We start from the raw sequence: 10,000 nt of genomic DNA, 5'->3' as shown, positions 1-10,000 counted from the left end.
TCAGCTTCTTCTTTTGTCTTCACCTTTTCTCTATTTGCCCCCCACAGGTTTGGGGGCGCCCTCTTCTGACCACCCAGCAGCGGCGTTGGTGGATTTTGACTTATTTTGAGTGCAGTCCCCATCTTACATGAACAAACACAATCAAATAGTTCACATCAATCCCCCTATCAATCACAACTATTCCACTGTTCCACGTCTCGTGCTGATGATGTCATCACGTGCAAACGCGCGCCCCCTCCTTCCACTTATCAGTTCTGAATGAGGTCTGGAGGTAGAGGACACGCCTATCAAGAGTGTGGGTGGCGTATCCGTCGGCAACACTTCCAACTCTTTTATAAAGCTGTCAGAGACAGGGGAGCTCGGTGGCACACACTACCACACGCCGAGAGGCACGTCTCAGCCCAGCTGAGCCTCTGTGCGTGCGTCTGAGACCTGTGCTCTCCTGTGAGGGTTAAACCTCAGGCAGCGCACGTCGGCTGCTCTCACAAGCACAGATGGCCCTCCCTGGAGCGCTTTAGTCCACAACGGCAGAATTCCGGGGAAACGCAGAGACCCACATTACAGGGAAATATTCACGTGGATACTCAAGTTGTCATAGCGATCTTCACCATTAGAGCCTTTTCTCCCAGACCCGAAAAAACTGAGCATTTTTGAGATACTGGCCTAATGGATCGTGCATCTAATGTCTAACTGACCTGTTAATGGACAGGTGCAGCCTGGGGTGTGTTGTTTGTTGACTAAAAAGCTTAGAATTCATTTAGAGGCCTTGTGACTAAGAGGGAGAGAGAGGCAAAGAAATAAAGAGAAATAGGGAAAGATGGAGGGAGAGAGAGAGATTCTATGGTTGGGGCTGTGTGTCCTTTATAAGGGATAACAGGGAATGTGGTGCTTCTATGCCAAGAGCTGGTAAATGGTTTATGACTCAATTCCACACAAACTGGTTCAGGAAACCGGAGAGACGCCATGTTCCAACTAGAGTGAAAACTCTCATCCTGGAGTATTTCAGGGAGGTCAACGTGAGAGTCTCAGCTGGGTCAACAACTTCAGAGAGGCACAGACACATGTGCTAATCATTATGGCTAGACTGTTCCCTTCACTTCAGTGCTGACCATGCAACTGAGATCATCTGAACCTTCATGGGTGATCTCAGAGTGACCGCTGAACCTGGGCAGGATGCAAAAATAACCTTCCTGGTCTTGCGGAAGAGCAGGTGACTGGGAGTGAGACGTCCTATGACATCATCTGTCCAGGAAGATTCAGAGAATCACGAGTGAGAGGTGAAACACAACCACAAAGTCTCTGGAGCAGAGGGAGTTACCGTGGAGACCCAGTGGGAGAGCAGAGGGAGTTACCGTGGAGAACCGGTGGGAGAGCAGAGGGAGTTACCGTGGAGAACCGGTGGGAGAGCAGAGGGAGTTACCGTGGAGGACCCGGTGGGAGAGCAGAGGGAGTTACCGTGGCGACCCAATGGGAGCAGTAAAGCAAGAGAAGGAGAGCAGGACTGAGAAGCTTCTCAACTGTTTGCTATGACAGCATGGAGAAGGAGCACCAAGTGCCAGTCCAGGAGTACCAGCGCATTAAGCAGTCTAAGATGTTCTCTATAGTTCGTCTAACCTGTGTGTGTGTGTGTGTGTGTGTGTGTATGCACAGGCACTCGCGCGCACACGCACACACACACACACACCACCTAACACCTCCCAACACGGCTGAAGCCGTGTGCATTACCTATGATACCCCGGAACAGCGACAGCAGGGTTTTTAGTGCAGGGCGAGCCGACGCCAGCCGACTCCACACAGAGGTCCGTAGGCCTGGAGCTCCACTCCGGTTCACAGTCCATTTGGAAGGAATTTATCCAAAGACCAGACCAGAATTTTACTAAACCTAATGATGCAACAACTGGAAAAAACTGTAGCCAATGTGTAGCATGTTTAACACACATCAGCACTGAACCACACGGGTGTTGTGAGAGGGTGAGGGGGTCTGACAGCAGAAGTGAGACTGAGAGTTTGTTACAGGCCTATTGAGGAAGAGCAGAGGAAATACCAGAGTAGAACTCTGCGTGCTCTGTCAGACGAGCCTGGCAAACTAGTGTTTACAGCACGCCAGACTCAGAGAAGACCAGCTTCCTACTTTAGGTCGTGTGTGTGTGTGTGTGTGTGTGCGTGCGTGCAAGTGTGTGTGCATGCACGTGTGTGTGTGTGTGTGCATGTGTGTGTGTATGTGTCCATGCATGCATGTGCATGCACATTTGTTTGTCTTTGCACATGCATGTATTTGAGTGTGTTTGTGTATGTGTGTTGCTGAATGTGTGTGTGTGTGTGTGTGAGAGAGAGAGAGAGAGAGAGAGTTATGAGTGTGCATGAGAGTGTATGTGTGAGTTTATGTGTGTGCATGAGTGTGTGTATGTGTGTGTGTGTGTGTGTGAGTGTGAGAGAGAGAGTTATGCGTGTGCATGAGAGTGTGTCTGTGTGTGTGTGTGTGTGTGAGAGAGAGAGAGAGAGAGAGAGAGAGAGACTGTGTGTGTGTGTGAGAGAGAGAGAGAGTGAGCGAGAGAGAGTGTGTCTGTAATGAATGCACCACTCTATATTTAAGGGTGTGAATTTACAGTCCAAACTGTATTAGCAAAGTACAAAGCTAACAAACACGCTACAGAGGCAAACAAACAGGATACCACATCTCATTATAATAATAATAATAATAATAATGAGTAGGAGACGTAGCCTACACACTGGATATATCCCGTGTCTACTATGACAGTGCTGTAGTTTTGACCTCTTTTGTAGAGACCCTTGTTGTGTTGTGACAATAGTTTATTTATTAGCTGTGAAAGACAGAAGCCACAGCATTCCTCCTAATCAGTGTTCAAAGTTCAGAGCTGATCATGTCAAGTCCGCAGTCGCCTAGGAAACGGTGACCATGGGATCCTACGCTGTCCCAACCCACATTCCTGAGCCAGGTTTCCAAACCCCAGTGTCAGCCGCTCTGCCGGAGCAGTTCTCTAATCCCTGGTTTGCAACAGTCCCACCATTCCAGAAATACCACAACAATACAAGGCCACATCCTAAACGGGGCAGCAGTCTGTGTGAGATAAAGCATGCTGATCTTGACGGGTGTCGTTCAGGGGCTTTTCTGGACGACTCTGGCCTCTGCTGCCCCACGGTGGGAGGACCTGGTCCGTGGACACCATGGTTAGGGTTGTGTAGAGAGTTTAGTCACACAGCACCACAGCAAGAAGGTACACTTGGTCAACACTCAAATAAGTCTGTGTGCTCTAATTCCTGCTCACAGCTCCCTGTTCCAGCAGGTCTGAAGCTATTGTGATTGGCTGGAGAGGGCAGAAAATACATCAGCAGCCCGCCAATCAGCAACAGCCAAACACCAGGAAGTGACCACATGAAAGAGGACCATTGCAGGAAGCCAGTCACACTTCCTGCCTTTCAGGAAACACAGCCTGCAGGTCAGAGTGTAGATGTGTGTGAGAAGAATGGAATGCCAGCGAGGCAGGGGCGAGGCCTGACAACTCTGCCACGCCCACCCCTAACAGCCTTTTTGTTTTGGCTGGGTTGCCAGTGGCGATTACACATGCTACAGAGAATGAGAGAACAGAACCCTGCACAAAACACTAAGACCGCAGAGGTCTAGCTCTGATAACTCTCCCTCCTTCACTCGGCCTCACAAACACTCCCACCAATCGCATGCTGTCATGTTTCACATTTAGTCCAAACTGAAATAGACCAAGCACTGCTATCTTATAGTTATCACATTGGTCAACTTATATCATTATAATAAATCACCATTAGAATACAATAAAGTACACTGACAAAACCTTTTCAATATTAATGTCAATAATAATTTCCATATGAATATTATAATTTATATAAATAATATAATAATTACTATTAATAATATTAATGTGAAATTCCTTTGCAGACTGATATTTTTTTTTCTTATAGGCTGTTGTGCCTGTAAATTGTTTACATACACAATAGCTGTGTGTGTGCATGTCTGAGCATGCCTGTGTGTGTGTGTGTGCATGTCTGTGTGTGTGTGCATGTCTGCGTGCCTGTGTGCCTGTGTGTGTGTGTGTGCATGTCTGCGTGCCTGTGTGTGTGTGTGTGTGTGTGCATGTCTGTGTGTGTGTGTAGCTGGGGGTGATGTGTGTGAGCCAGTTCACGCCAAGGACACTGGCAGTTTCTCTCTGTTGCTTTCAATCCCTCAACACTAAATGCCATTCTATTCATTCTCTCTCTCTCTCTCTCTCTCTCTCTCTCTCTCTCTCTCTCTCTCTCTTTCAATCCATATTTCTGTCTCTCTCACTTTCTCTTTTTTTTTTCCTCTTTCTCTGTGTGTCTGTCTGTTCAGTGAAGCCTTCAGACTAGACTTGGCTGAGAGAACTGCTGACGTCGTGGGATCTCCAGTGCCACCCTTCACCCCCCGCCGGAGCTCGTCTGGGCGCCACATCAGAGCTCCTCTCTGGAGGGGCAGAATGAGGTGAGGATGCCAGCAAGCGTACAGTCCCAGTGTGAGGAGGTGCACTGTGAGCCTCCCTCATCCCAGCCTCTCTCCCCTCACTCCCCCCCCCCCCCCCCCCCCCCCCTCTCTCTCTCTCTTGCCCTCCAGGCAGAGGGTGGCCATGCTGGCTCAAATCAAAATCAATCCAAATGTATTTATATAGTGTTTTTACACCAGATGTTGTCACAGAGCAGCTTTAGAAATGTCCAAGTCCAAACCCCCAGTGCAGTCCACGCAGGCCGCGGTTGGAGCAGGGAGCTTGGGTTAGGTCATGTCTGGATGAAATCTGTTGACAACTCTATGTGTGTTCGTGTGTGTGTGTGTGTGTGTGTGTGTGTGTGTAGCCAGCAGACTGAGAGACAGCCCAGACCTGTTATTATCTCATCAACAGTGCAGCAGTCTCTAACACCCTGAGTATAAATTACTGCTCTTAGGACAGTAAAGTTGGGTAAGAAAATGTTGGAATTTTAGGCCTGAACCTGAGAACCGCTAACCCTAATCCTGAGGCAGAGGAGGAGGAGGAGGAGGAAGGTCCACCTTAAACCGTTCTCTACCTGGAGCACTGTCTGGGTGTTCAGTGTGTTTGCGTGCAGCTGCTGCACACTGGAATGCTCTTAACTTGGACACTTACATGCACAGATGACAGCATGGGAGGACTGACCATGCACACACACACACACACACACACACACACACACACACACACAGTCCTCTGCTTCAACACGAGTGCTGTGACGTCCGCTATGACACTGCAGTGTGAAGAAAGTGAAGACAGGCAAAGCTCCAGGGAGAAGTAAACCGACACATTTAAACATCTGTAATCATCAGAGCCAATAACCTGACAAACCCAGGAGAGGAAAGGAACCACTAACATCCCACTGTAGCAGACTGCTAAGCAGAAGCTAAGACATTTGATGCCATCTACATCTAACTGGCATTTTTAGTTGTGCAATCCCACAAGTAAAAAACTACGTTTTATATATACATCCTAAAGATTCAGTGTGGATAGCTGGAAATTTACACCTGCTCATACTTATGGCTCCGCCTCTCCGAGGACTAGCACCTCCCACTCATTCCCATCGTCATCACACCTGAGTACACGGCCCTCACTAGCAGCCCCAGACTTCAAAATGCAGTGGGAGTGGCCAAATCAATGGGTGTGGCCTGTAAAGTAATAAACGTTAAAGGTGTGCGCTATTAAGGGAGAATCTTGAACTGCCCGGCCTTCAGTCACACAGGGTCAACTCAGGACACCGCAGAAGCCCAGATTCAGTCTGTTCTGATTTATCACAGCAATACCTGTAACCAAACTACAAGTCTCAGAGCTTGTAGACACCCATCCTCTGAGTATCTCCACCTAGAGCTGCCCCTGTGGCAGCGATAATGTACCTCACCACTTCCTGTTACACACTTCCTGCTCCTTAACTTTGTAGATGACACTGACGTCCTGGGACAGAAACGCTGTCTGAGGAGGAGACTTACAAACACAACTCAGTTCTGAAGACACTGAAACAGGTGTTTTGATCTGAACATCTAGACAGTGTAGAGTGTCGCTCTCCATGTGTATGTGTAAAAATACAACACCTGATCCCACCTCAGCAGTGCTACACAGGAAACCACAGTCAGGACAGCAGTGAGGACCACTTCAGCAGGACAAGAGGAACCCGAGAGCAAACACACCTGCAGGAGCAGGACGTGCTGAGAAGTAGCTGAGATGGAGCTGAGGTATAGTTGAGAAGTAGCTGAGATAGAGCTGAGGTATAGTTGAGAAGTAGCTGAGATGGAGCTGAGATGGAGCTGAGGTATAGTTGAGAAGTAGCTGAGATGGAGCTGAGGTATAGTTGAGAAGTAGCTGAGATGGAGCTGAGGTATAGTTGAGAAGTAGCTGAGATGGAGCTGAGGTATAGTTGAGAAGTAGCTGAGATGGAGCTGAGGTATAGTTGAGAAGTAGCTGAGATGGAGCTGAGGTATAGTTGAGAAGTAGCTGAGATGGAGTTGAGGTGTAAGTGAGGTGTCGTTGAGGCGTAGTTGAGGTGTAGCTCAGAGTGCTTCCCTGCACTGGGGTCTCCATCTCAGCCCAGAGATCTACACATTACACCTCACACAACAGCTGATTAGCAAAATAGCCCTAGTGCGTTTGCACCAGTAACACTGGCCCCTAGTGCGATTGCCCTAGCCACACTAGCCTCTAGTGCACACACGTGACAGCCCTGTATAGTCTGAGCCATTCACAAACAACAATCAAACCATAACACAGAAGGGTTGTGATGGAAGAAAAGTCTAATAACCTCTGCAAGGAAGGTGACAATAGCAACTCGTGTGTTGATTTCCTGTGTTTGCACTGTGAGACATCACCTCAACCAATCAGGGGCGGGCACTGCTGTCCTAGTTTTCCAGAGTCGACACGCCAACACTCGTGAGCGGACAGCACAGGGCAGACCACATGGGGGACACTTCCTCTCTGCAGCAGTGCACTCAGCACCACACTTCTAAAGTACCCGGCAACCACCGGACGTTGCCATGGTATCACAGCTCAGCTGGCTAGAAGGACGTCCCAAAATACTTGATGGAGGAAAACAGAGCCATGCAAAAATGATACTGAACAAAGTAAAGTTTAGATCATTTTAGAAGTGCCACTTTTGAAAGTTTTTGCTGTCAGCTATATTGATCACAGTCACCGAGATATTATTAAAGAATAAAAAACATTAGCAACGTTATCTTGGGACTACGTGATGTCCCTTTTAGTGGCAAGAACTGTCAGGGGCTTCCTCACTTCTCTTCTCTCATACCATTTCCTCCTCTTTTCAAACACACACACACACACACACACACACACACACACAGGCGCGTGTAAGGCCCAGCTGATCCTGGTGCTTGTGTTGCTGTGGAGGTCGGTCATAGAGACGTGACTGACTCAAGTGGTTACATCAGGCCTGACAGACAGAGCGCTCAGTGTGAGGACCCTGAATCCGTTACTCTGGCTTCTCTCGTCGGCTTCCAGGAAAAAGTGCTTGTGTCAAGTCCCCCGACCTCGAGCTGCTTACAGCGGGTTAAAGGCAGCGAGACGCTTGTGTGCTAGCGGGCCTTTAGCACACGCACAGCTGTACGCGCAGAACAGAAAGAAGAAGCAACTTTACTGACTTAAAAAAATGTAAAATACCCACGACGCTCCACACAAATTCGTTTTACACAATTAGAAGACACAAAAGTACCAATGATTGGTACTGGTCTCAGATCAGTGTTATTCCAGAGCTCCATTTCTGTGTAGTTTATGGGATCTGTTTACACCACACCTATTTCATGTGTGTGTTTCATATCAACAGATGAGGGTTTAAATAGTTACGGAGAGAGAGAACGCAAAAGAGGGAGAAAGAGACAGAGAGAGAGGGAGAGAAAGGGAGAGAGAGAGAGAGAGAGAGAGAGAGAGAGAGAGAGAGAGAGAGAATACATGATGGGTAAAGAACAGTTTAACATGAATAAAGCTCTCCTAGCAAACTCATTTTAATAACACACAGAACGACACAGAGAACACACACACACAGAACGACACAGAGAACACACACACACAGAACGACACAGAGAACACACACAGAACGACACAGAGAACACACACACACAGAACGACACAGAGAACACACACACACAGAACGACACAGAGAACACACACACAGAACGACACAGAGAACACAGACACAGAACGACACAGAGAACACACACACAGAACGACACAGAGAACACACACAGAACGACACAGAGAACACACACACAGAACGACACAGAGAACACACACACAGCGGACTGTAGCTTTTTCTTAACTGTTAAATAGTGATGAGTTTTTGTTTCACATAATGTTTTTTCACATAAATGCTTTTGAATGTTTTTGTTCAGAGCAGAGGAAAGTGGCCCATGAGTAAGAATGGACTGGACCCAAGTTCTGTGTGTATGAGGGTCTGCATGCCAAATCTGATATACAGCTGAATGAATAACATTACAAAACATTATTATATTTGCTTTGGTTAGACTTGAATGGTGCCAGAAAATAAGAATTAGTAATAGTCTCAAATACTGATGTGTGTTGTGTGTATGTGTGTGTGTGTGTGTGTGTGTGTGTGTGTGTGTGTGTGTGTGTGTGTGTGTGTGTGTGTGTGTGTGTGTGTGTGTGTGTGTGTGTGTGTAGTGTAAGGGGCCCCTCTGTGGTATTCAGGCTGGAATGAACCAGCCATGGATGTTGGCTTGGGGCAAAGGTCAAAAGAGTTCACCCTAGCGTGTGTACCTTCTTCCACAGTATCCGCACAGGAAGTGCTGGCTCGTGCTGATACCGGCACCGTTAATGCCTCCGCGCTCGTGGAAAAAACACCAGAGTCACGGAGAGTCACCCCCTCGCAAGGCAAGAGCGAGCACGGCAGCAGCGTGAGGACAAAGGGTTGAAGCGCTGACGTTTGCTAATCACAACGCGCCACTCCGAGAACAAAACCAGAGGAAAAGGAGGAAGGCAGGAACACGGAGGCTGGGAGTCCGTAAATAATTTACTACAAAAAAAAAAGCCTCTTTTTAAAAACCATTTCCCTTTGGCAAAACGAACGCGTTTCTCACAAAACAACACAACAACCAGAAAACAGCGTAACGCTGTAAACAATGGCGTCGCTAAATGATCCAGTGTGATGTATGACATCAGTATGAAAGCGGGGGATGAATCAAAACGAGAGAATGCACGCGGCGGGGTTGCGATGTCTGGAGGAAACCGAAGCTCTCGCACACGGTCCCTTCCCCTGCACGCTGCACACACACACACACACACACACACACACACATCCCCTGTACTGACAGGAAGCACCTCAGCGAGGGCTGCGCGGCCCAGAGCTGCTTAGTGTCTCTGTTAAGAGCTCAGGCTAAACGGACAAACGCGGCTGATAAGGAATAAGTGGGAAGTAAATTAGGGGAGTTACTGCTAACCAATATGGTGTTCGATCAGTTAGCCACATTTTGAATGAAGTATTCCTTTAAGATTCAGATCAGCTGTGCAGCTTTTTTTCCCTCAGAGGCACTAATGGTGATTGCTCACTAACACGCTGAACATGAGTTCGTTGGAAGTGGACGTGCTTTACAGCGCTACGATTTTAGTGGCAGGAAAACTCGAAATAGTGAGACTTCTCTGTCATCTTGCTTTGCTCTGTAATCCCAGGCCCCGCTGCGTGAGTGTCTCTGCTGCTGTCTCTGCTCAGAGTGATGCCATGAATGGACAGAGCTGTGTTTGTTGCGCTCGGGTGGTGGACACGATATTTTGGAGTTTGTGTGTGTGTGTGTGTACTGGGGGTATAAAGACCCAGTGTGAGAGTGGCACACTAGCTTGTGTCAGTACTGGTGAGGTGGGGTCTCCTACAGGCAGCATGCTAGCTACAGGCTCACAGAACAGTGCCCGTGTGGAGCCTGGGGGTAGTTATTCTGGTGTTAACACATCACTGGGGGTAGTTATTCTGGTGTTAACAC

General features: G+C 48.1%; 1 protein-coding gene across 1 annotated transcript in view; it reads right to left on the bottom strand.

Moving 5' to 3' along the window:
- Positions 1-10,000, bottom strand: part of foxo1a (forkhead box O1 a) — a 26,015-nt gene that overhangs the window by 2,726 nt on the left and 13,289 nt on the right.

Source organism: Electrophorus electricus, chromosome 15 (assembly GCF_013358815.1).
Source record: "Electrophorus electricus isolate fEleEle1 chromosome 15, fEleEle1.pri, whole genome shotgun sequence".
NCBI classification, from domain to species: domain Eukaryota; kingdom Metazoa; phylum Chordata; class Actinopteri; order Gymnotiformes; family Gymnotidae; genus Electrophorus; species Electrophorus electricus.
Note: the sequence above shows the minus strand (reverse complement) of the source record. Positions and strands in the feature narration are given on the sequence as shown.